Source organism: Arachis ipaensis, chromosome B4 (genome assembly GCF_059453495.1).
Source record: "Arachis ipaensis isolate K30076 ecotype BB chromosome B4, ASM5945349v1, whole genome shotgun sequence".
In the NCBI taxonomy this organism is placed as follows: Eukaryota; Viridiplantae; Streptophyta; class Magnoliopsida; order Fabales; family Fabaceae; genus Arachis; species Arachis ipaensis.
The window spans coordinates 16670107-16695915 of NC_142439.1; the positions used below are offsets into that span (position 1 = coordinate 16670107).

At 36.1% G+C, this 25809-nt stretch overlaps 2 pseudogenes; one reads left to right on the top strand and one right to left on the bottom strand.

Annotated features, from left to right (window-relative positions):
* Positions 1-17105: 17105 nt before the first annotated feature.
* Positions 17106-19662, top strand: LOC107637625 (putative polygalacturonase; annotated as a pseudogene).
* Positions 19663-21281: 1619 nt separating this feature from the next.
* On the bottom strand, positions 21282-22441 carry LOC107637626 (uncharacterized; annotated as a pseudogene).
* Between the last annotated feature and the right edge of the window lie 3368 nt (positions 22442-25809).

Consider the following 25809-nt stretch of genomic DNA (forward strand, 5'->3'; position numbering starts at 1 on the left):
GGTATGGTGGATATGGGTTAGGATCATATGGAGGTGAATGGCGGTATGAGGCTTGTGAGTATGGTGGAGGGCTATATTGAGGAGGGAGGTCATTGCATATGATGATTGTGGTTGACAACCACAATGAAGGTCATCACACACATTAGATTGGTATGCATCTTGGAGTGGTTCTTGCTCATAGTACATTGGTGGAGGTTGTTGCCATGAAGGTTGATCAAATGCTTGAGGCTCCTTCTACCTTTGGTTGTTCCTTCCTTAATGCATGTTATCATTGTAATTTCCATCTCCTACAACATAGTTTGAACCACACTCATAGCCAAAAGAATGAGAATTCATAGTGACAAGAGAGAATAAAAACAAATATTAATAAGAAACAAAGAGAGCAAAATCCTACAACTAGCAAAAACTAACAAACAAACCAAAAATCAAGCTATTCACAATATATACAATAGCCAATAACATAGCACCATTGCAATTCCCCGGCAACGGCGCCATAAATTTGATAGCGAGAGTTATCGTCGATCTAGATTTTCTTCTTATAGAAAAGAATTACTTCGTTGTAAGCATAGCTCCAAACCAACAAACAACTCTCACATCAAATTTAAATTGGTTTTGTCACGAGTACAAACCCCAATAAGAATTAACCGAAGTATTTAAACCTCGGGTCGTCTCACAAGAAATTGCAATGAAGTGCTCAATGATTGGCTATGAAGATGCAAGGGGTTTGATTTTGTAATTGGCGAGGAAATAAATTGCAACAAAAGTAAATTAGACTAGCAATTAAAGGGGTTGATTGATAAAGGTGCAAGAAAGTAAAGAGGCAAGAAAAGTAAATCAAGCAAGCAATTAAAGAAAGCAAGTAATAAAGAGAAATATTCATGGCAAGGATTGAGAGTATAGGCTTTCTATCATGTCAACTTCACATAGGGAGAACGTCAAACAAGACTAGTTAATCACATCATAATAATAAACAAGAATTTATCTTATTACGTCATCCCCGACGATGGAGGAAGGTATCATGTTATCCTCATACTTGAAGAAAGTCTAATAAGACTATCTAATCTCAATCCAAAAGTCCTAATCACTTACTAATTGAATTAGCAAAAGATTAGCGTCAATGGAAACAATATTAGCTAACAATTCTAGATCACCAACATGAGTTGGGTTTTAATGATTCAAGATTACCTAATTACTCTTTCCAAACCAAGAATGCTCAAAATCTACTCTAACATCCAACCAAGCATTTTGTCAAACACTTGGAAGGCATAAAAAGAACACATGGTAAATGATAAGAAACAGTAAACCTACCAACTACCAATTACAAGGAAAGTTAAATTCACATCTCAAATCAACAATAAAAGAACATCAAACATTAAATTGCATTAAAAGAGATTCAAATCCAACATGAGCATTCATAAACATAAAAGAGACATGAGAGTAAAATTAACAAGAGAACCAAGAAGGATTGAAGCATTAGAACAAGAAATTATAAAGGAAACAAGATGAAAACAACAATTGAACCTTAGATCTAAGATGAAAATAACCTAAAACCCTAATTCTAGAGAGAAGAGGGAGTTTCTCTCTCTAGAAACTAAGCTACATGATGCAAAACTACAAACAATTGCTCCCCCTTGCCCAAGCTTGAATTCTGCATGAAATACTCTCAGAAACGAGTTGGATTTAGGCCTGGGCAGCTCAGAAATTGCCCTCCATCATTTTCACTTTAATGAGGTCACGTGCGAGTATCGACGTGTACGCGTGGGTCATGCGTACGCGTCACTTGGCATTTTTCTATCCACGCGTGCGCGTCTGTCACACATACGCGTCGCCATGCAACCTCGTATCCAAGCGTGCGCGTCCGTCACGCGTGCACGTCCATGAATGCACTCCCAATCCTTGTTTTTCCATGAGTTCTCCACTTTGCATGCTTTTCTCTTCAAAGGTGAATAAAAATGACCAATTTAAGGGTCTAATAAGCATATTTTCACATTTAAGCACAAATAAAGGGAGAATTACAAAATCATGCTATTTCATTGAATAAATGTGAGAAAAGGTGATAAAATCCCCCAAAATAAGCACAAGATAAATCACAAAATTGAGGTTTATCAACACTGAATTAGTGTATTTTGTATCTATCCTGACATGAAGGACACAGAAACACTAATAAGGGATACAAATTACTTTTCATTTTTTCTTTCATTATTCTTATTAATTTTTTTATAATTATACTTTTATTATTATATTTTTTGAAAAAGATGAGAATAAATTTGACTTTTATAATTTGTTCTAATTTATCATCAAACAAAATAGAAGAACACTAAGTTTTATGTTTCTATCTTTTGTGTTTTATTTTGAGTGTCTTATCTTATCCTATTATCAGAAACAAATACAGTCCAAATATGCTATCTACCCAACAATCTCAGACCACAACAAAGGGGACTAATACCACCTCCACTCAACCAAAAGGCCAAAGCTCCAACCTTACTCACCAAAGCCCATTGAAGAGATTGCTGAAGTTCATGGCCAAAACACTACCAAGGGCTTGAAAGAATCTCACATAATTTATTTATCTTGTGAATGTATTTTTTTGGGTCTTTGGTTAATTTAGTTATAAAATTTGGTTTGTAATGATATTTGCATATTACAGTGCCATTTAGAGTATGACTTGGTTAGTTGCCTAATATGTGTTTAAGGCTAAGATCTTTTTTTGTTATGTTACTAAGACCTACTTAATCTATTTTATGGCTAAGACCTTTTTTATTATGCATTTTGTTAATGAAGTTGTACCGTTAAAATTACAAGTGCTTATGAGTTGTTTTTGTTTATTTGGTTTAAAAGAAAACTACAATATTTTGAAGAAACTTATGCAGAATCATTTTTTTTAAATGAAAACTCTTTTAACTCCAAATACATTAACAGTTTGCAAATACTATTTCATTCATTGCAACGCTCTTCAATACATTGAATTTTTTAATTTACCTAAATTTTTTAACTACAATTTTTCAACTAGTTCACAAACATAGTAACCTGTTCTGTCCTGTCTTTATTGTCTTTTCACACAATAAGAAAAATGGCAATGTAATATCTTACCATACAAAATTTTATGCTATAATCATGAATTAAAGGTAGTGAAGTACTACGACACTTAAAGACAGCTACATACATAATACTTAAAGGATAATAACATAACAAAATCCTGTGAAGAAAAAAAATAAACAAAATCGTTAGCCATTTTTTGACACGAAACGTTAAAGTGAAAACGTCGCATACAGAAACTATATATATATACTTACAAGTAGTTATTGTGAGACGTTCGATTTAATAAGCTAGCAGATGGTTATTTTTATTAGTACCCAAATGTTTATTTGTAATAGTCTTGCAATCGTGTGTATAATTAGTTACAAGTAGTATAGGTTGGATGTTCGATTCAATAGGCTAACGGATGGTTATTTCTATTAGTAGCCAGATAGTTATTTGTAATAATCCTGGTGTAGTATATTTGATTACTTATAAGTATTTTAGGCTCGATGTTTGATTCAATAGGATAATGGATGATTGTTTTTATTAGTACCCGGATGGTTATTTGTAATAATCTTGGTAATTTGTAATAGTATCGGCGTAGTGTGTCTGATTAGTTACAAGCAAGGATGGTTATTTGTAATAGTTTAGGTGTGGTGTGTATAATTAGTTACAAGTTGTTACTGCGGGATGTTCGATTCAATAGGCTAACGGATGATTATTTGTTTTAGTATCCGAATGGTTATTTGTAATAGTCTTACTATCGTGTGTATAATTAGTTATAAGTAGTTTAGGTTGGATGTTCGATTTAATAGGCTAATGGATAGTTATTTCTATTGGTACACAGATGGTTATTTGTTATAGTATTGGTGTAGTGTGTCTGATTAGTTACAAATAGTATAGGTTAGATGTTCGATTCAATAGGTTAATGGATGGTTATTTCTATTGGTATCCAGATGGTTATTTGTAATAATCCTGGTATAGTATGTATGATTACTTATAAGTAGTTTAGGCTGGATGTTCGATTCAATAGGATAACGGATGATTATTTATTAGTACCCGGATGGTTATTTTTTATTAATAGCACGAAAGGAATCAAGAACTGCAATAGCAATATAAGCAGTGCACCAAACAACAATGAAAATTAACAATTTCAGAAAATCATATTCTGCAGTTATCAAATACCATCACTAACATAAGAAAATATAGAGTGAAAGATATACCTATTATACATCTAAATTAATGGTTAGGTCGCCTTTGTTTGGGATGGGTTGGAGGGCGTGGAATTTGGCTGTTACTCGTGGAAATGTGACACAAGCGGATAATATGAAAAAAAATGGTTCCCAGCGGATATTAAAGGTAAAAAATAAAGAAAAATCCACCGGTAGCGGATATTAAAGAAAAAATTAATAAAATAAAAAATAAAATAATTTATTATAGGATAAAATAAACGTAAAAAGAAAATATAAATAATGTAATAATTTTTATAGGTATTAATTTTTTAATTTTATTTGGTATAACCTTTAGTATGTTTGATTAATTATTAATATGTGTTTGATTAATTATTTTTCAATATATTATTTTTATAGGTATTAATTTTTTTAATTTTATTTGGTATAACCTTTAGTATGTTTGATTAATTATTAATGTGTCTGATTAATTATTTTTCAATATATTATTTTTTAATTATATTTATTCTAAACATATAAATTATATATATACTCATCATTTTTGTCTTAAAAGTCAATTTTTCTTAATTGAAATATAACTTGTGTTTTCTTTGTTGTCCAAGGCCTGCCAGTCCAGGGACATTAATTGGGCACAATCTACTACAAAGGTTGCACCACCTACTCCAACTACACTCAGTAAGTCAGTAAAGTATCTTCCTTCTCTTTAATTTTCTGTCTCTCATCTTTCTAATTTTCGTAAGTTTCCGAGGCTAGCTAGCAGGCTCATAATCATTTTTTTCCAGCCATCCCATTTGTTTTAAAATGGGTTTATATTCTTCTCCTTCCACTTCTCCTTCAACTTCAGTTTTTTCAGAGACTTCAGAAAGTAACTATCCTAAGAAGAGAAAGGTAACTTCAGAGACTTCAATTTTTTTCCAGCCATCCCATCTGTTTGAAAATGGATTTATTATTTTTTCATTTGGTACATGACCCTAAATCCTGTGTTTGTTTTAGATGAATCACCACAGTAACGAAGATGATTATGTGTGTGAGATTGCTAAAATGATGATGGTGAATATTCTAGACCTTATTGAACAGAAAAAGATAAGACAAACGGTGGACATCCTCCCCCCCAAATCCTTCTTCAAAGCTGCCAGCAGTCTTTGGAATGTTCTTCCCGGTTAGTCCTTATGTACTTCTTACAAGTAGTTTAAGCTGGATGTTCGATTCAATAGGATAACTGAGGGTTATATTTATTAGTACCCTCAGTTATCCTATTGAATCGAACATCCAGCCTAAACTACTTGTAAGTAATCATACATACTACAACATGATTATTACAAATAACCATATGGGTACTAATAGACATAACCATCTGTAAGCCTATTGAATCGAACATCCAACCTATATTACTTGTAATTAATTATACACACGATAGCAAGACTATTACAAATAACCATTCGGATACTAAAACAAATAATCATCCGTTAGCCTATTAAATCGAACGTCCCGCAATAACTACTTGTAACTAATTATACACACCACACCTAAACTATTACAAATAACCATCCTTGCTTGTAACTAATCAGACACACTAAGCCGATACTATTACAAATTATCAAGATTATTACAAATAACTATTCGGGTACTAATAGAAACAATCATCCGTTATCCTATTAAATTGAACATTGAGCCTAAACTACTTATAAGTAATCATACATACTACACCAGGATTATTACAAATAACCATCTGGCTACCAATAGAAATAACCATCCGTTAGCCTATTGAATCGAACATCCAACCTATACTACTTGTAACCAATTATATACACAATTGCAAGACTATTACAAATAATCATTTGGGTACTAATAAAAATAACTATCTGCTAGCTTATTGAATCGAACATCTCACAATAACTACTTGTAACTAATTATACACACCACACCTAAACTATTACAAATAACTATTCGGGTACTAATAAAAATAACCATCCGTTATCCTATTGCATCGAACATCCAGCCTAAACTACTAAGTAATCATACATACTACAACAGGATTATTACAAATTACTATCTGGGTACCAATAGAAATAACCATCCGTTAGCCTATTGAATACAAGTATATGTGTACCATAACTCTCTGGGTGTGTGTGGTTGGAGGGAATACAAGTATATTCCCAGAGATGGATACAGAGAGTTATGGTAAAGACATTACATTAATAGAAAAAATTAATAAAGCCAACAAAACAAGAAAGTGATGGATACAAGAAGAAATGGCCTGACAGGGTCTCAATCAAAACCAAGACTTGGAGATAATAAAGGGGGTAAAAAGAGAAGAGGATAAAACCCAGATCGAGAATAAGGTAGTTGACTATAGTGAGAGTGGGGAGAGTAGTGTCGGTGTGAAAAGGATGGAGATGCATATAGTCAAGGTAGCGAGATGGTTATTTGTTAGTTAATATGATTTCCATTGACTCTAATCTCTTGCTAATTCAATTAGTGAGTTGATTAGGACTTTTGGATTGAGATTAGCTAGTCTTATTAGACTTTCTTCGAGTATGAGGATAACATGATACCTTCTTCCATCGTCGGGGATGACGTAATAAGATAAATTCTTGTGTATTATTGTGATATGATTAACTAGTCTTGTTTGACGTTCTCCCTATGTGAAGATGACATGATACCTTCTTCCATTTGTTGGAGTTGACTAAATAAGATGAATTAATCATTGTATGACTAGGATAGAAAGCTTATACTCTCAATCATTGCCATGAATGTCTCTCTTTATTACTTACTTTCTTTAATTGCTTGCTTGATTTACTTTTCTTACCTCTTTACTTTCTTGCACCTTTATCAATCAACCCCTTTAATTGCTAGTCTAATTTACTTTTGTTGCCATTTATTTCCTCGCCAATTACAAAATCAAATCCCTTGCATCTTCATAGCCAATCATTGAGCACTTCATTGCAATTCCTTGTGAGACGACCCGAGGTTTAAATATTTCGGTTAATTTTTATTGGGGTTTGTACTCGTGACAAAACCAATTTAAAATTGATGTGAGAGTTGTTTGTTGGTTTGGAGCTATGCTTACAACAAAATAATTCTTTTCTATAAGAAGAAAATCTAGACGGACGATAACTCTCGCTATCAAGTGTCGATGTTAGAAGGATGGAGATGCATATAATCACCGAAGCAGCAAGACGATGATGCATCACTATCAGAAATATAATTGCAAATGATAGAAAAAGAATAAGAAGATCGGTATGTACCTGATGAATTTGAATGACGAGGAAGAAGGAAGAAGAAGCTGATCTTTAGAAAACGTGTAACGTGTAATCTAAGCAATGCTAAGTTCTTTTGTATTGGGTTGCAAATTGAGTTCCTAGAAGGAAAGAGAAATAAAAAAAGTAAAGCTGAAGAGAGTTAAAACTCTAAACTGAATCAGATCTTTGCTGCTCTTGTTCTTCCTTCAATTCTAACAGTAATAACTGCCCATCAAAAAAAGGAACCAAATTTTTTTCCTCAATAATATTATTTGAACATTTTATTGTGGACATATTTAATACGACACGACACGACACGGCACGACACAACAGCTAATGATAATGGATGAACTTGAGAAGGCACAAAAGTACTAGCCGAATATACTAACCTAATAAAAAAGAGACAGTAGATTAACAAGACCATATATGAAATAACAATGCAACAAGAATTAATAGCATCCACAGGATTCTCGTAACAAGAACCTATCGAATAAACTCCTTCTTCCAAACAATCTTAACGGGATAACCATCTTGGGAGACCCTCCCTGAAAAAAAAGAAACCTGCTTCTGAATTTGCATTACCAACTCCAAAAAAATGTTATAAATTTTGTACATCGGCCAAAGCCAAACTAGTTGTTTACTTTTCCAGCATGCCATTTAGTAAAGAAAAAAAAACAAGCTTTCTTAATAAATTAAGAATCAAACATAGTTGACGGTGTTAGGGCTGACAATGGGTAAAGTAGGGTACGGTTTGGACTCTACCTTAACTCTACCTGCGAGTTGAAAACTTTTTTAAAATTCAACTCTACCTTACCCCTAGGTTGAGAATTTATTAACCCCACCTACACCCTAAAGCTCTCAATCCTACCTTACCCGCAGAAAAATCAAATTTTTTCAAACAAATATAAAATTCAACCATTCTATATTTCATATATATTAGTAAAATAAAAAATAAAAAATTAAGTTCAAACTAAAATTAAAAACAATAAAATCTTAAAAAAATCCAACATAAAATTACAAATATCATATTCATAAACTCACTTCTTTCACTATATAGGGGTGCGGTTAGGGTACGGTAAAATAGGGTAGGGTTCACCATAAATCTGCACCCAATCCTACCTGCAAGCAAATCTTACTCGCATCCTACCCTACCGTAGCGGATCGGGTAAGAAACCCTATCCAGCCGAGTTGAGACGGATTGGATCTCCGCGGGTAGGGTACATGTTGCCAACTTTAGACAGCGTTCATCCATTGCCTTTATCAAATGGGGTTTGATTATTTTGGTCTCCTCTACGATTGGGGCACAAAGACAGAGACTTTTGAAGTTTACCATCGATATTTGATCCTTTCTTCAACTCGTCATTACTGGAATCACATATGAACAAACATACACACACAGAGAGTTATGATAAGACATTACATTAACAGAAAAAATTGATAAAGCCAACAAAATAAGAAAGTGATGGATACAATAAAAAATGGCTTGATAAGGTCTCAATCAAAACCATGACTTTAAGATAGTAAAAGAGGTAAAAAGAGACGAGGGTAAAACCCAAATAGAGAATAAGGTATTCAACTATAGTGAGAATGGGGAGAGTAATGTCGGTGTAAGAAAGATGGAGATGCATATAACCACCGAAGCAATAAGATAATGAGTCGATGATGCATCACTATCAGGAATATAATTGTGAATGAAAGAAAAAGAAGAAGAAGACTGATACCTGGTGTATTTAAATGGCCGGAAAGAAGGAAGAAGGAGCAAATCTCTAAAAAACGTATAACATGTAATCTGCACAATGCTAATTTCTTTTATATTGGGTTGCAAATTGAGTTGCTAGATGGAAAGAGAGTTAAAAAAGTGAAGCTGAGGAGAGTAAAGCTTCGAACTGAATCAGATCTCTACTGCTTTTGTTCTCCCTTCAATCCTAATAGTAATCGCTGCTCTTCGAAAAAATGAACCAACTTTTTTCCCTCAATAATATTATTTGAACATTTTGTTACGGACATGTTTAATATGACACGACACGACACGACACGACACAACAACTAATGATAATAGATGAACTTGAGAAGGCACACAAGTAGTAGCCGAATGTGCTAACCTGATAAAAAAGAAACACTAGATTGACAAGACCATATAAGGAATAATAATGTAACAAAAACTAATAGCATCCACAAAATTCTCACAATAAGAACCTATTGAATAAACCCCTTTCTCCAAACAATCTTAACGGGATAACTATCTTGGAAAATCCTCTCTAAAAAAGGAAACCCGCTTCTGAATCTGCTTTGCCAACCCCAAAAAAAAGTTGCAAATTTTATACATAAGCCAAAATCAAACTAATTGTTTATTTTCTCAGCATGCCATTTAGTAAAGAAAAATAAAAGACAAGTTTTCAACAAATTAAGAACCAAACATAGTTGACGGCGGCAATGGATAGGGTAGGGTAGGTTTGGACTCTACTCTAACCCTATACACGGGTTGAAAACTTTCTTAAAATTTAACCATACCTTACCTGCGAATTGAGAATCTCTCAATCCTAATTCTATCTACGCCCTAAAATTTTTTAACCTTACCACCCTATTTGCAGGAAAATCAAAATTTTTTAAATAAATTTAAATTAATTAAAAACAATAAATCTTAAAAAAATACAACATAAAATTACAAATATTATGATCATAAACTCACTTCTTTTACTGTACATATAATTTTTATATATATTATATAATATATTTATAGTGCAAATAAGATAGGATAGAGTACATCATAAACTCACACTTAACCTTACCTGCAAGTAAATCCTACTTACACCCCATCTTACCTATAGCGAATTAGATAAACAATCCTATCCGATGAATTGAGAAAGATTAAATATCCACCAATAAAATATATATTGTCAATCTTATTCAAAGACTCACACTATTTGTGCACTCTAGTCTCCAGCCATAAAGATGGCCGTTTTAAACACACTGTTGTTCGATCATAGTCCTTATTAGTTATTAATAATTTTTAGTTAATAGCACAATCTTTATTGTTACCAATTATTCCATTTATTCAAAATTTTTACTATATTATTTTCTTACAACTATATATGTTTGATTATTTTATTATTATAAATTTGATTATTCTAATAATTAATTATTTAATTAGAATATATATATATATAATGTATAATGCTTGATTTATAATTAAGTATCTTTATCCATCCAAATCTAGTAGAAAAATTAAAATATAACATGCATAATAGTAGAATAATTAAATTTGTTTATAGAAAGATAATAAAAATCTTTTAAGATGTTAATTATATATTTGTACGCAATAATTAATTGATGACTAATTTTTAATATACATATAGTATGATATGGTTAGATTATATAAACATAGGCATAAAAGATACTTCATTTTTCGTATGTGGTATGGCTAGACTTTAATTTTGACCAAGAAAAAGTATACAAAAATTAAGATAATTAGCATATATTGGTAATATAATTTTATCAATTAAAAATTGGCATATAATTTATTTTAAAAATAGAATTTAATTCAAATTTTGAAAAAAAAAATTATTTTAGAATATTCTTAGAAAGAAAAATCAAACTATCAAATATAAATTCTAAATTCAATTTAAATATTTATGAGACTAACCACAAAGATGCAATTAATCTCATATAAATTTTATTTTATCATGTAATTATATATATTTTTAAAATACTTATTCAAATTCAAATAATGAGTATAAAAAATTAAAGTTTATTATTTTTATTATAACATAATTTATAATATTATTTTTTATTATCATTTATAATATTTATACTAAATATTTTATATTTATATAAAAATATACTTATTATGAATAATTAATTATATAGTTAATTTTATTAATTAACAAAATAAAAAATATGTATTAATTATAAACAATATTAATATTAAAAATAATATTTATTATAAATTAAAAATATCATATATGTTAAAAATAGTCCTCATATATTTATTTTATTAATTTATTTTTAATATATATTTTATATTTTAAAGTATAGTTAATTTTTTATGTATAGTTAACATAACCCATTATAAATAATATACGCATAGCAAGATTGTAAAATAATTCAGCTATGCTCCCAACCAATACCCATCAAGGTTTTTTTTTTTAAACCAAATATACATTACATATATGCACCCATGTGTGAAAGGACCATTAATTATTTACATTTTACATGATTGTTTGTTATTAATGCTTTATAAAATTCTCATAAAACTGCACAAAGTTGCATCATTTTCCTGCGGCTGGTCATTCTTCTTCCTCCTTTTTTTTTGAATCAAAGGGAGCTCAACACACATAGTGGAGCAAATAAAAGAGCTACAAGATCTAACAATATTCAATAAACCAACCCCTAGTCATCTTCGGCATGGCCATCAACACCCAAATGGGTTATCACCACTCCATTCCTCCGAGTATCTAAACGACCTGTGTATGATGTCCTCCACGCTGGAAGTATTATCTCTGAAGAGCCTACCATTTCTTTCTAGCCAGGTTGTCCAAATAACTGCGAAGAACCCAATGAACCACCTCTTTCTGTCTACCTTCCTTGCAGATAAATTCGTCCAGCTTTCAAAGTGATCCTTTAGTATACCTGGAAGGCTCCACTGTCGTCCCAAGGCCAGCAACCAAGCACACCACACCTGCCATGTGGTCTCGCACTCGAGGAACAAATGAGAAGCAGTTTCCTCATCCTTATTGCATAGCACACACCTATTGTCCTGCTGAGGAATTACCCGGAATCTACAAAGGCGATCCTTAGTATTCACCCTTCCAACCAAGACAAACCAAGTAAGCAGCTCAACCCTCGGAGGGACAAATCCTTTCCAAACAGCCCGGGTGAAGCTATAGCTTGTGATTTCCTCCGGTAGGACTTCCGCATGCAAAACCTGCCCAAAGGAAGCCGTTGAGTAAACTCCTGTTTTATCAAATTTCCATACCACGCCATCCTCTTTTTTAGTGGTGGGCTTGACCGACTGTAACAGCTCGTGAAGCTGATGTACTAAATCCAACTCCCATTGGAATAACTCTCTCCTCCACTGAAAACTCCAAATCCACTCTATCCCATCCCAAAACCCAAAATCCCCTATAACTGATCCTTGAAGGGTGGAAACCGAGAAGAGTCTAGGAAATATATCTTTCAACACCCCAGGCGGCAACCAGCGATCCTCCCAGAAACGGATTGTTCTGCCATTACCGAGCTCCATAGACAACCCGCTGATCATCTTTTCTCTCAGCTGCGACTCACTAAGTTGTAACTGGCAGATATCCCGCCAAGGACCCCCTCTTATATGAACTGGTTGGCCGTGCAGCATCACAGTAGGATTCATGTTGTTGCAAGAGCAAACAACTTGCTTCCATAAAGGACATTCTTCTTTTGAGAACCTCCACCACCACTTGAACAGTAAAGCTGTATTTCGAACCACCGCATCCCCAACTCCCAACCCACCTGCCTGCTTTGGAGCCATAACTATCTCCCACTTCACAAGCGGTACCCCGTGCCTCCCATCCTCCGTACTCCACAAGAATCGTCACTGTAGGGAAATCAACTTTTCTGCCACTGTCTTCGGCATCTTATATAGGCTGAGGTAATAAATAGGCAAGCTATTAAGAACTGACTTAATTAGGACCAGCTTACCCGCTTTGTTAACAGTCTTTGCTTTCCACAGGCTGAGCTTATCTTCAACCTTGTCAATCACCGGTTTCCATGTCTTTACCAGCCTCGGATTTGCTCCGAGGGGGATACCCAGATATCTGACTGGCAGTGATGCCTCCTTGCACCCCAGCAACCAACACATCCTACGGACCCACATCCGATCACAATTGACTGGAATAAAGTTGGATTTTTCAAAATTAATGTTCAACCCAGACATCAGTTCGAAGCATCGGAGTAATCGCTGATAATTCCTTATGGTCTTCTCCTCAGGAGGACAGAAAAGAATCACCATCCGCAAACTGCAAGTGAGATAACTCGATGTGATCCCTCCCAAGTAGTAGTGGAGATATACGATCATTCCTTACTGCATTGCCAATCATTCTATGGAGGACATCCACAACTAAGACAAACAGAAATGGGGACAGCGGATCTCCTTGTCGCAAGCCCCTTTCCATTTTGAACGGCTTCGTAGGTGACCCATTAACAAGAACCGACATAGATGCAGAGCTGACACACTCCCTGATCCACCCTCGCCATTTCTGACCGAAACCCATCTTCTGCAGAACAATATCCAGAAAGCTCCACTTAACTCTATCATACGCCTTTTGAAAATCCAGCTTTATTATCGCGGCGCTCTTTTTCCGGGATTTCAGCCAGTGCACCGTTTCGCAAGCAATCAACGCCCCATCATGTATTTTTCTCCCCTTTACAAAGGCACTCTGAGTCTCACCAACCAACCCCGGCATCACATTCCGCATCCTCCGAACCAATACTTTAGAAATTACCTTATAAACACAGCTCACCATACTAATTGGCCGGAGGTCCTTAATTTCTCTGGCTCCAGTAAACTTCGGTGCCAACGTCACCCAAGTTACATTCGCATCGCTAGGAAGCTTAAATGACTGGAAAAAACCCACCACCGCATCAGTGAACTCCTTCCCTAAATCATCCCAGCACTTCTTGATAAAGTTCATGTTGTACCCATCACTACCTGGTGCCTTTGTTGACTCACAATCCCACACAGCCGCCTTTACCTCATCAGGTGTTGGCATAACCTCTAGCTCTGTTGCCTCTACCTCATTGACTTGCTGAACAAGCCCTTCCCGGAATCCAATAACCGGAGAAGTCTCCTGGTGGTACAGCTGCTTGTAGAAATCCCGAATAGCAACCTTAATTCTTGCTTGGTTCCTGACCATCCTTCCATTGACCATTAGCGCATCAATCCGATTGGATCTACGACGCGCAGAGGCTAAATTGTGAAAGTATCGGGTGTTTTTATCCATGTCTTTTGCATGACGAGATCTTGACATCTGCTTCCAATGCAACTCCTTTCTGATGTACCATTTCCTACAGAAAGTCGCTAGCGCTTTCCTCCTTGCTTCAATAGTCCCATCAGCCATTCCAGTACTAACTATGTCATCTGCTTTTTTGATTTCATCCTCAAACTGCGCAATCCTTCGGTCCATGTCCCCAAAATTATCTCTATGCCACCTGGTCAGCGGAGTTGACAGAGCCTTTAACTTGTCCAGAAAATTTTCCTCTCCCAAGCTCCTCCACTCCTCCTTTACCATCCGCAAGAACCCATCATGCGTAAACCATGAGTCCAAGCTCCGAAAAGGTCTTGGCCCACCTCTATACCAAGTTCCGTCCATAATAATTGGGCAATGATCAGATAACCCTCTCGGCCCCCCTCTCAGTCTTATTCCCGGGAACTCTTCTAACCATGCCAAACTCACCAGACTCCTATCAATGCGGCTACATGATTGCCCTCTGAACCAGGTGAACGAGCGATCAGTGATTGCTAGATCCACTAACTCCATATCCTGTATCCAATCTTTAAACTCTGTTGTCGACACCGGCACCGAGGTAGCGCCCTTCCTTTCTTTCAGATGAGTTATCTCATTAAAATCCCCCATGTAACAAAACGGAACTTGACAGAACCCAGATAAGAAACTTAGCTCTTCCCATGTGATCAGCTTTTCCGCCCTATCATGCGGACCATAGACTAGGCAAAAAGCACAGGAAAAATTATTTTTCAGTAGCACACCCTCCATACATAACCATCGAGCTCCTTTATAGCAATTGGTCATCTGAAACATAGTTTCATCCCACAACAAAAGGAGTCCACCTGAAGCCCCAACCGACTCAACAAACTCCCATTTAACAGCCCCATCACCCCACAGTTGCATGATATCAAACTTAGTCACAATTTCTTTCTTCGTCTCTATCAAACCTAGCATATGCACTTTAAACTTCTTCCGAAAAGTATTTACCATGCTCAGTTTACCAACTCCTGCCAACCCCCTAATATTCCAGGAACTAAAAATCATTGCAAAGAACTTATACACACCTTTTTTCGATTTTTCGGTCGGCTCCTTCTTGCCTTTTCCTTCTTCTTCGCCAGCTTTTTCTTCTGAGCTATTGCCTCATTCTGTGCCTGAAGTATTGCCATAATGTCATCTTCCTCATCATACTGCACCGCTCCAGATTCCACTGCCAGCTTCCATGCTTCCCCATTTTCTTCCATTTCAGCCGTCCTTCTTTTCTCGAGTGATTCCGTCTCGGCTTCGCTTTCTTCAGCAGAACAATCATTATGCAAGCGCTCAGAGTCTCCCCCCTTACCCCCAGTCCCTGCCTCTGCTGCTACATCTATGATCCCCTGAGAGTCACGTCTATCCCCGCACCCTGTAGAACCCTCACAACACTCCATCATGACCCATGGCTCGTCTGACCCATGCCTCTTCCCTGTCTGCGACTCAATTTGGCCTCCCTCACTTAATTCATTACCTTCCCACCGGCAGCACAACACACTAGCTAGCCTGCCCGCACCAGCCCCTACAGGTCCGGGATCCCCGTCAAGTTGGTTTACTACCAACTCACACTCCACCGACGGCGGTTTTCCCCTCTCAGATTCCCCCGCCCTGGGTCCCCGCTCCTCTCCCCCCGGCGGCTTACTTCCTTCTCTCTTCCGCGCATAGGACCTGCCCGGTGCACCCAGTCCCAAAACCAGCGCTTGCAGACTCGAACCACTACCCCCATCGCAGGTCGCAGACCAGTTCAGGCCCCCTTCGCCATTAGCGGCCATCGCTCCAGCATCAACCATCTCCGTGGAAGACTGCGCCCAACAGCCACGCACACCAGCCGTCGGCGCTGCGGCGCTCACAGCCTCCACTTCGCCTTTCCCGTCGGTCTCCCTCCCCCTCTTTGCACTCAGCGTGTCCGCGCCGCCCTGATCCTCTATGAGTGCTGCGTTGTACTGCCTTGGAGAACTGCACTTCCCAGCCCTACCCGACATCAGAGCCCCATCCGTGTGACCTCCGACCCGCCCGCTACTAGGTCCGAGAAGGAGATCCGCTTCTGACCCATAGTGAGGCACATCATGTGGGCCTCGCATGTTGGGGTCCAATCCGTCCCCATATGGCTTGCTGAACTCCTTATGGGTTATGGGTGGTTGGCCCAATTCACCCGCACCTTACTTGTAATCTCGCCTACAGCAACCACCTGATCCCTCCCATAAGCCCAGGATTGGGTCCTCTCTGACATGTCCTCTGCTAAATCTGCCCTTTCCCCTCTGAGAGCAAAAACCGTTTCTCTTTCCGTTACTGTGTTTGAATTTAAAAAACTGTTACTCCATTCATCAAAAATCTCATGATCAGTTACAATTCTACCCTCCTCCACTTCTGTCGGCCTATTCAGCAGGGCCACCTCCGCCTCCGCCGTATCACACCCTCCCAGCTTCATGGCTCTTTCATGCCGCTCGGCGTTACTGACAGACTTTCCATCATGACCTTTCTCAGCCTCAGTTACCACACCATCCGAAGAACCACTTGCACCACTGCCCACCTCCTTAACAAATATCTCATACCCAGCCGAACCCACAGATAATCGGAGACTTTCCGAAATAGTTCTAAACCGCCATGTATCAATCAGCATGCGACCTACCCTGAAAGACGTGCCCACGGCAATGCCATTATCACATACTACCACCTCACCCCATTGCGCACCAATTGCACGAAACGTATCCTCCGTCCATACGTGTAACGGAACACCATGGCACTCAATCCACACTCTTCTTGTAACATATCTAACACTTTCATTCTTCTTCCTCCTCTTTTTACTTTTTCTTTCTCTTTCTCTGCCTCTTTTGCGTTTTTCTTTTGTGTAAGTTGTTTAGTCACTAGTAGTTGCTTTGACACTAGTGCGTACCGGTTCCTGTCTCCCCTTTGGTCTCTAACCCTTTTGCCACACCTTTGACTCATAGAAGATGCTTGTAAGTATGTTTCTTTTGATTCTTCATTCCTCTCCCTTCTTATTTCTGCCCGTAATTAAATTTTGGATTCTGGGTCTTGATTATAACTCACAAGGCCTTCTCAAGTTACAATTTTGTTTGATTTTTTTGATGTTTAAGCCAAAGGGTGTCTATGTTCTTATTATGTATGTGACTCTGTTTTGGTTTGGTCTTTGTATTATTCCCTTTCATAGGCACATGGCAATGGTAATTGCCACCAATTGTATTGCTTCAATCAAATCAAATCAAATCAACTCCCATTCCTTTCTGATATGATAAACTAGCTTTTTTTTGTGTCATTATCAAGTATAAACTGTATAAACTGTTAGCAATTCATTAGTGTGTAGTGTTAGCATCATGCATTCGGAATTCAGATGAGCATTGTGCTTTATTGTTTCTACTATATTTGAGCATTGTACCTTAACTTTGGATTAATCATTGGCATTTGCAGGAAATCTTGTGAGAATCAGTGGGTTGTATTTTCCATCTTTTTACTATTATCTTTTTCAGGTGGCATTGCTCTTGCTTCTGGCATGGAGCAATGCCGTGATAATTGTTGATGGATATGGTGGACAATGTAGTTTGAATCCAACACTTGATCCTAGACTACATAGTGTCTCAATTCTTGAGTTTGGTGCTGTTGGAGATGGCAAAACACTCAACACAATCCCTTTCCAAAATGTTGTCTTCTATCTCAAGTAATTCGCTGATAAGGGCGGCACTCAGCTCTATGTGCCGCCCAGAAAATGGCTCACAGGAAGCTTCAACCTCACTAGCCACCTTACCTTTTTTTTGGAAAAAGGTGCTACTATTATTGGATCTCAGGTATTGATGGATCACATGTTCTAGTACAATGGTTAATTAATCAAGATTCAAGTGTGTTTCACACTTTTACTTAGGCTTTGGTGTTTTTAGCATGTTCTTGATTTTTTGTTCAGGATCCAACTCATTGGGATGTTGTAAAGCCCTTACCTTCTTATGGCCAAGGGCTCGAAGTTCCCGGGGGATGATACCAGAGCTTGATCAATGGATACTAGTTACATGATGTGGTCATAACAGGTTTCTAGTTTTTTGGTCCCAAGTTTCATTCTTTTTTGTCATTGTTTTGTTTCTACAATGAACTCTGATGTTATATATTTTGATGTGCTTCTTCAGGTAACAATGGAACCATCAACGGCATGGGATCTGTTTGGTGGGAGTGGTTTACCTTGCATACACTAAATCATATCCGTCCTCATCTGATTGAACTTGTCGAATCTGATTATGTGGTAGTTTCAAATCTCACAATCTTGAACCCCCGGCATACGCAATATACCATGTTTATTGCAGGTATGTGCTTTTATTGAAACAATGCTCAGTTTTCTAATTAAATAGAGCTCTTAACTGATTTAGTTATGTTTAATTTGATGCAGCTATGTACATATTCAAAATGTATCAATTTCTGCTCTTGCAGAATCACCTTTTACTGTTGGTATAGTTCCTGGTATGTAATGTAACATATTATGGACTTCACTTTGGCCTATAATATCACTTGGGTAATGTTTGTGTACTTCATTCTTCAGATTCTTCTAATAATGTTTGTATAGAAGATTGCATTGTTGCTATGGGACATGATGCAATTTCTCTTAAAAGTGGTTGGGATGAGTATGGTGTTGCCTATGGTAGACCAACAGAGAATGTACACATTAGAAGGGTGACTTTGAGTGCATTTTCTGGCTCTACTCTTGCATTTGGTAGTGAAATGTCTGGTGGTCTTTCGAATGTTTTCATGGAACATTCTCATGTTCTCGACTCGGATAAAGGCGTCCAGTTCAGAACAACCAGAGGTAGAGGTGGTTACATGAAAGAAATTGTTATATCTGACATACAAATGGACAATGTCTATGTTGCTATTGCGGCCACAGGTCATTGTAGTTCTCATCCTAATGACAAGTTTGATCCAAACGCTCTTCCACATTTGGATTTTATCACCTTGAAGGGTGTTATTGGCAGAAACATCACTGTTGCCGGAAGCTTTGCTGGAATAGAAGAATCCCCTTTCACCAACATATGCCTTTCCAACATAACCTTGTCTATAAACTCTATTTCAAGTGCCTGGGAATGTTCAAATGTCTTAGGATCTTCGAATTTTGTCAATCCTGAACCTGGTCCAGAACTTCGGAACCCTACAAACTCTTCCTTGTCGTGTTTCTACTTACTGAGTACCAGTGGAAGAAAAGCCTCAGCATTGTGATTCTCTTTTACTTCACCAGAAGATTCAATCTTCTTGGGTATCTTGTTTGATTGATGTCGATGAAAAAAGTGTACGGTCATCCACCTTCTAAGATTTTGGTTCAATATTCTTTGAAAATAAGACAGTCCAATCATTCATTTGTTCATCCTTTAGATTTACATTCTTGCATGTTGTGCGAAAACACATTATTTGTACAGTTTCATTTGTTCATTCATGTGTAAGAAAATTTTGGTAATGTCATCACAGGAGAACTTAAAATCTAATAGTTTTGTTTTTTCGTGTAAAGCATGAGGTGGATTTGGATGATACTTCGATTAAAGAAAATATATTTTGAGCCATAATTCTGTGTTCTAATAGCTTGATCAAAAGATGCTATTCTCCTAATTTTTAATCACAATTTCCTTTTTAAAAATGTTCTTTGATTATTTCTTTCTTTGTTATTTTTTTTTCACATTGAAATTTATGTTAATTTGTGTGGCGCAATCAATTTGTCTTCTACTAAAAGATCACAAGCTCAAAGGTTTAATTTTTGCACTTAATTGTTTCACACAGGTTCCATTCTGTGGTTTCTCAAGTGTTTTGAACATCTTATGGATGTGAATTGTAGCTTGCATACATAGAATCAGATATAAAAAGTAAAATATACACAGAATAAATATTATAATAAGTGCATGCAGAAATTAAAGGGTAAGAAACAGTGCAGAAATTTATTTCATTGAACTATAATCATTTTTATCTGGAGATTTTAGTACGGTCCTTTTCTATTTGATGCATTTTACGGCATCACAAGCATGATTATGCTTACCCATAGAACCAGAATGATGCAATATATTAACTGAATGGATTCAGTAGGGATAGCAATCATCATCATTCTAGACTTAGAATTCACTAGGAATCTAGTATTCTACTTGTTGAGCATGTTCTCATTTCTAGAATTTGCAAAGATAAAGTTTTCAAATAAGGAAAACCATGGGACTATGGAAATAGTACTGCAAGTCATCAATAATATCTTTGTGATTATATGCTTACGTTTTGTTTTATGAAAAATAAGGTAGCATGCATTATTTTCTCTGGGGAAAGGAATCTAGAATCAGTTCTTCTGGCACACCCAAAAGATGAGAATCTGATTCTTGTTTTCATCCCTCACTTGCAAAACCAAAAATACATTATTTTTTGGTAAAGTATACTTTTTGTCCTTAACGTTTATGATTTTCTTTAAAATTATCTCTGACATTTAATTTCATTCAATTTTGTTCCTAAGGTTTTCAGATCATTCAACTTGGTCCCTAACGTTTTTTATTTGTGTCAAAACTATTCCTGGATGTTTTCAATTTTATCCCTAATATTTTAGATGAAGTTAATATTCAGGGACAATTTTGATACATTAAAAATGTTAGAGACAAAATTGAATGAAATTAAATGTTATAGGTCTTTCTGGAAAAAAAATACAAATATGAGACAAAAAAAACATACTTTATCCCATATTTTTGTTTTTCTGAGCTCAAATTTTGTTGTTTTATCGAATTGCCATGAAAAACTTGATGGCATCGTCTCAAGTCAATATTATTTTTGTCTTGAAAGTTGAAACACTTACCAAGAACAACCTTAATGTTCTTCTCCTACACTATCCTACATGAATTTGGGTTCTCATCACTGAACATGGATGTGATGTTTCCATTTCCATTGCCATTGTAGTAGGAGTGATTGTAGTCTCTAGTCGTGTAGTATTCCATCTTATTATAATGTGTGTACCTTGGTGGTAACCTAACATACTCATATTCAGTGACATAAGGTGATGGCCTATAAGCATTGTAGCTATGTGTCACATGAACATGTTGGGGTGGCTCTCCTAGAAACATTGGCATATTCCTATTCTGGTATTGAAATCTATCCAAATATCCTACATAGTTATGGCCAAAATCATATCTGTTCACATAGTTATATGGGTGATGTTGGTGCATCACATGAACCTCTCCAACATCTCTAGTTTCTGGGGTGCTAGGTGGTGGATTCTGGCAATGACATTTATTATTATTCTCTGGAGGTCTTGGTGATGTTATCTTGGTTGGTGGTTCGCCTTTCAGGGGTTCCTCTGGTAGTGGTGTGATGCTTCTTCTTGTGCTGGTTCAGGTGAATTTGCTTCAGGTTCTGGTTATTGTGTTGGTTCTGCTTCTTCTTGTGGTGGTGGTTGCGGCTCATCGGTTGGAAGATCTATATTGGAAATGGTGGCAATTTTCCTTGTCTTCTTGATTGCCTTGAGAATCTTTTCTGGATCTGCTCAACCTATGATTGTTATCTTCTGTTGGGGGTAATCAATATATAGATCATATATACCTGCATGAACATGAAAGCTTTATCTATCAAATTAGGGGTGGGATAGGGTAAGGTAGGGTAAGATTTAAGCTCCACTGTAATTCTACCATGAGTTTAAACCCCTCAATCTGTGTTCTTATCAAAAGAGAAGAATTTGGATTTAAATCTCCACTCGTTCATCATATGTAAATATATATTTTTATGACCATGCATATTATATATTAAGAGTGCCGGTTGGACGGATAGGATTGGCCCTGTTGGATTGCCAACCTGCTGTGATCGGATTAAATGAATGGTTAATAATAGTAGCATTGTTGCTTTATCATATACAATAGTTTTGTTGGTTGGGGAAATAAATCATACATCTGGCATGCATGCAAGTGTTCTTACCATTGATGCCGGAGAGTGCTTTCTTGATCTTCTGCACGCATCCTTGACAGTCCATTCGAACATGTACCTCTGTTACTCGAGGTTTCTGTAGCATCTGCATTATTTCATGATAGGTTAGTAGTGTGAATGAAAGACATAATTGCATTGACATGTTTATAATCAATTATGTGTTATGTACCTGCAATTCAGCTGGAACCATGGAAGTGTAGATTGGATTAAATTGAATTGAATTATACAAGTATATTCCCATGAATTTTGAGATGGGAATATCTTATTCCCATGTTTCGTTCAAGATTTAAAAAATTATTTCTGGGTATGTTTTATTCCCTGGAATCAAAATCCAACCCATTTCATTCCTATCTCCCCCCTGGTTATCTTTAATTCCAATGGGAATGGAATGTGTATAATAAAGTGAAAAGACCAAAATATCCTTGTTAATTTCACTCCAACCCTTGTTTTCAGATTTTTACTCCTCATTTGACCAGAAACCCAAACCCTAGCAGAGCCCCTCTCCCATCGAAACTAAAACCTAGCCGAGCTTCTTTCCCAAATTCATGGAGGCTCCACCGGCGTCAGCACCGTCTCGCCGCCGATTTGAGTTTGCACGACCACCCCTCACATTATTCTAGAAGGAAATTCACTTCAATCATTCGTGTGCGTTCGTGTTCCATCATCGCAGCTCGCGTCGGTTCACCGCCACTGTATGCTTGCTATCGTGGCTGCCGCGCCTCTAGCCGGAACCTCCGCGTCGCGTGCTCGTGTTTGGTCTCTCTCCTTCGTCTGAACTCGATTGCTACAACATTTTTTGAGGTTTTTGGTTTCTTCTAGTTCATTCAAAATGAGTTTATTTACATCTTTGAATTGTTGTTTTAATTGATACATCCTAATTCCTTTTTCATGATATATAGATGCTGATTTATTTTTTCAATGGTAATATTTGTTTATCTCTATGATTTGAACTATGTTTATTTTATTTCTCAAATAAATTGCTGAACTCTGTGGATTGAACTCTGTTTATTATTTTTTGCCGAAACTCTGATTTGACCTATGTTTATTTTATTTCTCAAATAAATTGAGGGTTTTTTAATTGTTGTGGTGCATATAGTGTTATAGCATATATTAATCTGTAAATTGTTGTGGTGCATATAGTTTCAGCTCTTGATCAAAACTTGAAGATCACTTTCTGTTTGTTGTCGTTTTTCTTTGAATCTTATATTATATAATAATTGCTGAATTTTGATCTTTCGAATTTGTTAATGTTTCTTTCTTTGTCTTGTTCTGATGCCTAATATCTTTGTTACTTTGATGTTTCAAGAACATTTGATTAGCCATGGCATTGCCATTAGTTTCATATTGAAAATTGGGTTTCCATGGTGTAAAAGGTTATTGGTTGTGGTATTGTTTAGTTTTGCTGGAAGCTTTTATAATTGGCATAACTATTTGTTAATATTTGTTATTTGTCCAAGTTGCAGCATATCTATCACAGATTCTAAAATTCTCCTAATAGAAGATAGCTAACTCCAGAAAGCCAGTTTTGATTCTAACAGATGTAATCGCATGCATATTATCTACAATCCTAGAACATCTGATATGACCTAAATTTTATTGCATAAGGCATGATTTTCATTAAAATGGCATAAACCTACAATGTGAACTTTGGCTTCTCTTTAGTCCTGTACCTACTAACACAAATTCTGTATGGTTCCGCAGTGAAGGAAATTAACTCTACAAACAATAAAACATTCTTTCCAGTTCTCTTTCTTCCTTCAATTATGGGCTGTCTTAATATAAGAAATTCTCATGGATTGATTCTATTTTCAATTTGTCTTGGAACAGATTGGGACAGGGAAGGGAGAAAGCAATACAGTACTTGAAGGAGAACACACACATTTTAGAGGAAATCGAAAAGGTTGGACAATCTGAACCTTCCATATGCTATTTGACTTGAGTGTATGGTAAAGTAGGTTCTTGTTTTTCTTTATGGCCATGAAATGTGAGCTTGCCTTCTGCTTTATTCATAGCTTGTTTCTTTCTTTTTCCCCATCATCTGGTAGAAAACTGCAATTCGAATTTACCTCGGTAGCCGAACATTAGATATTAGTTCTAGTATTCTAAATACATTGGTCACCAAGTGATAAATTGAAGCATTATTCTGGTCTCAGACAACAGTTGCTACATTATGTGCATATTTGTTTAGCATTGAAAAGCTAGGAATGTTTTTGAAAGCACCTATAAAAATATACTTTTCAAAAATAGCTTGTGTTTTTCAAAGTTAAAATATCTAATATAGCCTTATAAATTATTGAACATTTAATTTTTATCTTTGTTACATTTATACCTACTAAATTCATTTTAAATATTAACAACAATTTTTCCAAACACAATTTTTGTAGCTTATGCTTATTGAAAGTCACTATCATTTTTATTTACCAAATATAGCTGTTACAATTTTGGAAAAACTAAATAAGCCACTTTTGAAAAGTCAAATCTTTAGGTCATGAGCCTGTTGACGAACGGATTTTCTGTCAGTAAAGAATTTCACAATTAAATTTCCGTTGTAAGTATAGTTTCTAAACCAACAAAGAATCCTTTCATACAAAAGTTTGGTTGTCACAAATAATAAAACCCCTAAAAAGTAATAACCGAAGTATTTAAACCTCGGGTCGTCTCTCAAGGAATTGCAGGGAAGTGTGTTTATTATTGGTTATGAGATTTTCTGAGAAATTTTGGGAGTTGGAGAGTGGAAAAGTAAATGATTATAAATTGAAGCAACGTAAATTAAAAGAGTAGACTATGGTAAATTGCGTGTGCGTCACCTATCTTTAGGGAAACTATGGTAAATTATATATTATTTCGAAGCCCCAGATGTTAGCTTTCCAACGCAATGGAAACCGCCTCTTTTGGACCTCTGTAGCTCAAGTTATGGTCAGTTAAGTGCAAAGAGGTCAGGTTGGACAGCTTAGCAATTCCTTCAATTTCTTGTATTCCTTTCACTTTTGCATGCTTCCTTTCCATCCTCTAAGCCATTCCTGCCCTATAAACCTTGAAATCACTTAACACATATATCAAGGCATCGAATGGTAATAAGAGGGGATTAAACATAGCAGATTTAAAGCCAAAGAAGCATGTTTTCAATCATAGCACAGAATTAGGAAGGAAAATGTAAAACCATGCAATTAGTATGAATAAGTGTGCAAAGACTTAATAAAAACCACTCTATTGAGTACAAGATAAACCATAAAATAGTGGTTTATCAATCTCTCACACTTAAACATTAGCATGTCCTCATGCTAAGCTCAAGAGAAGCTATAAAGGAGTGAAGAGGAATGGTAAAACTTATGAAATGCAACCTATCTATATGAATGCAACTAATGCAAAAATACTTCTACCTACTTGGTTAAAAGTAAACAAATTCTCAAAGACAAACATAAATCAGATTCCACT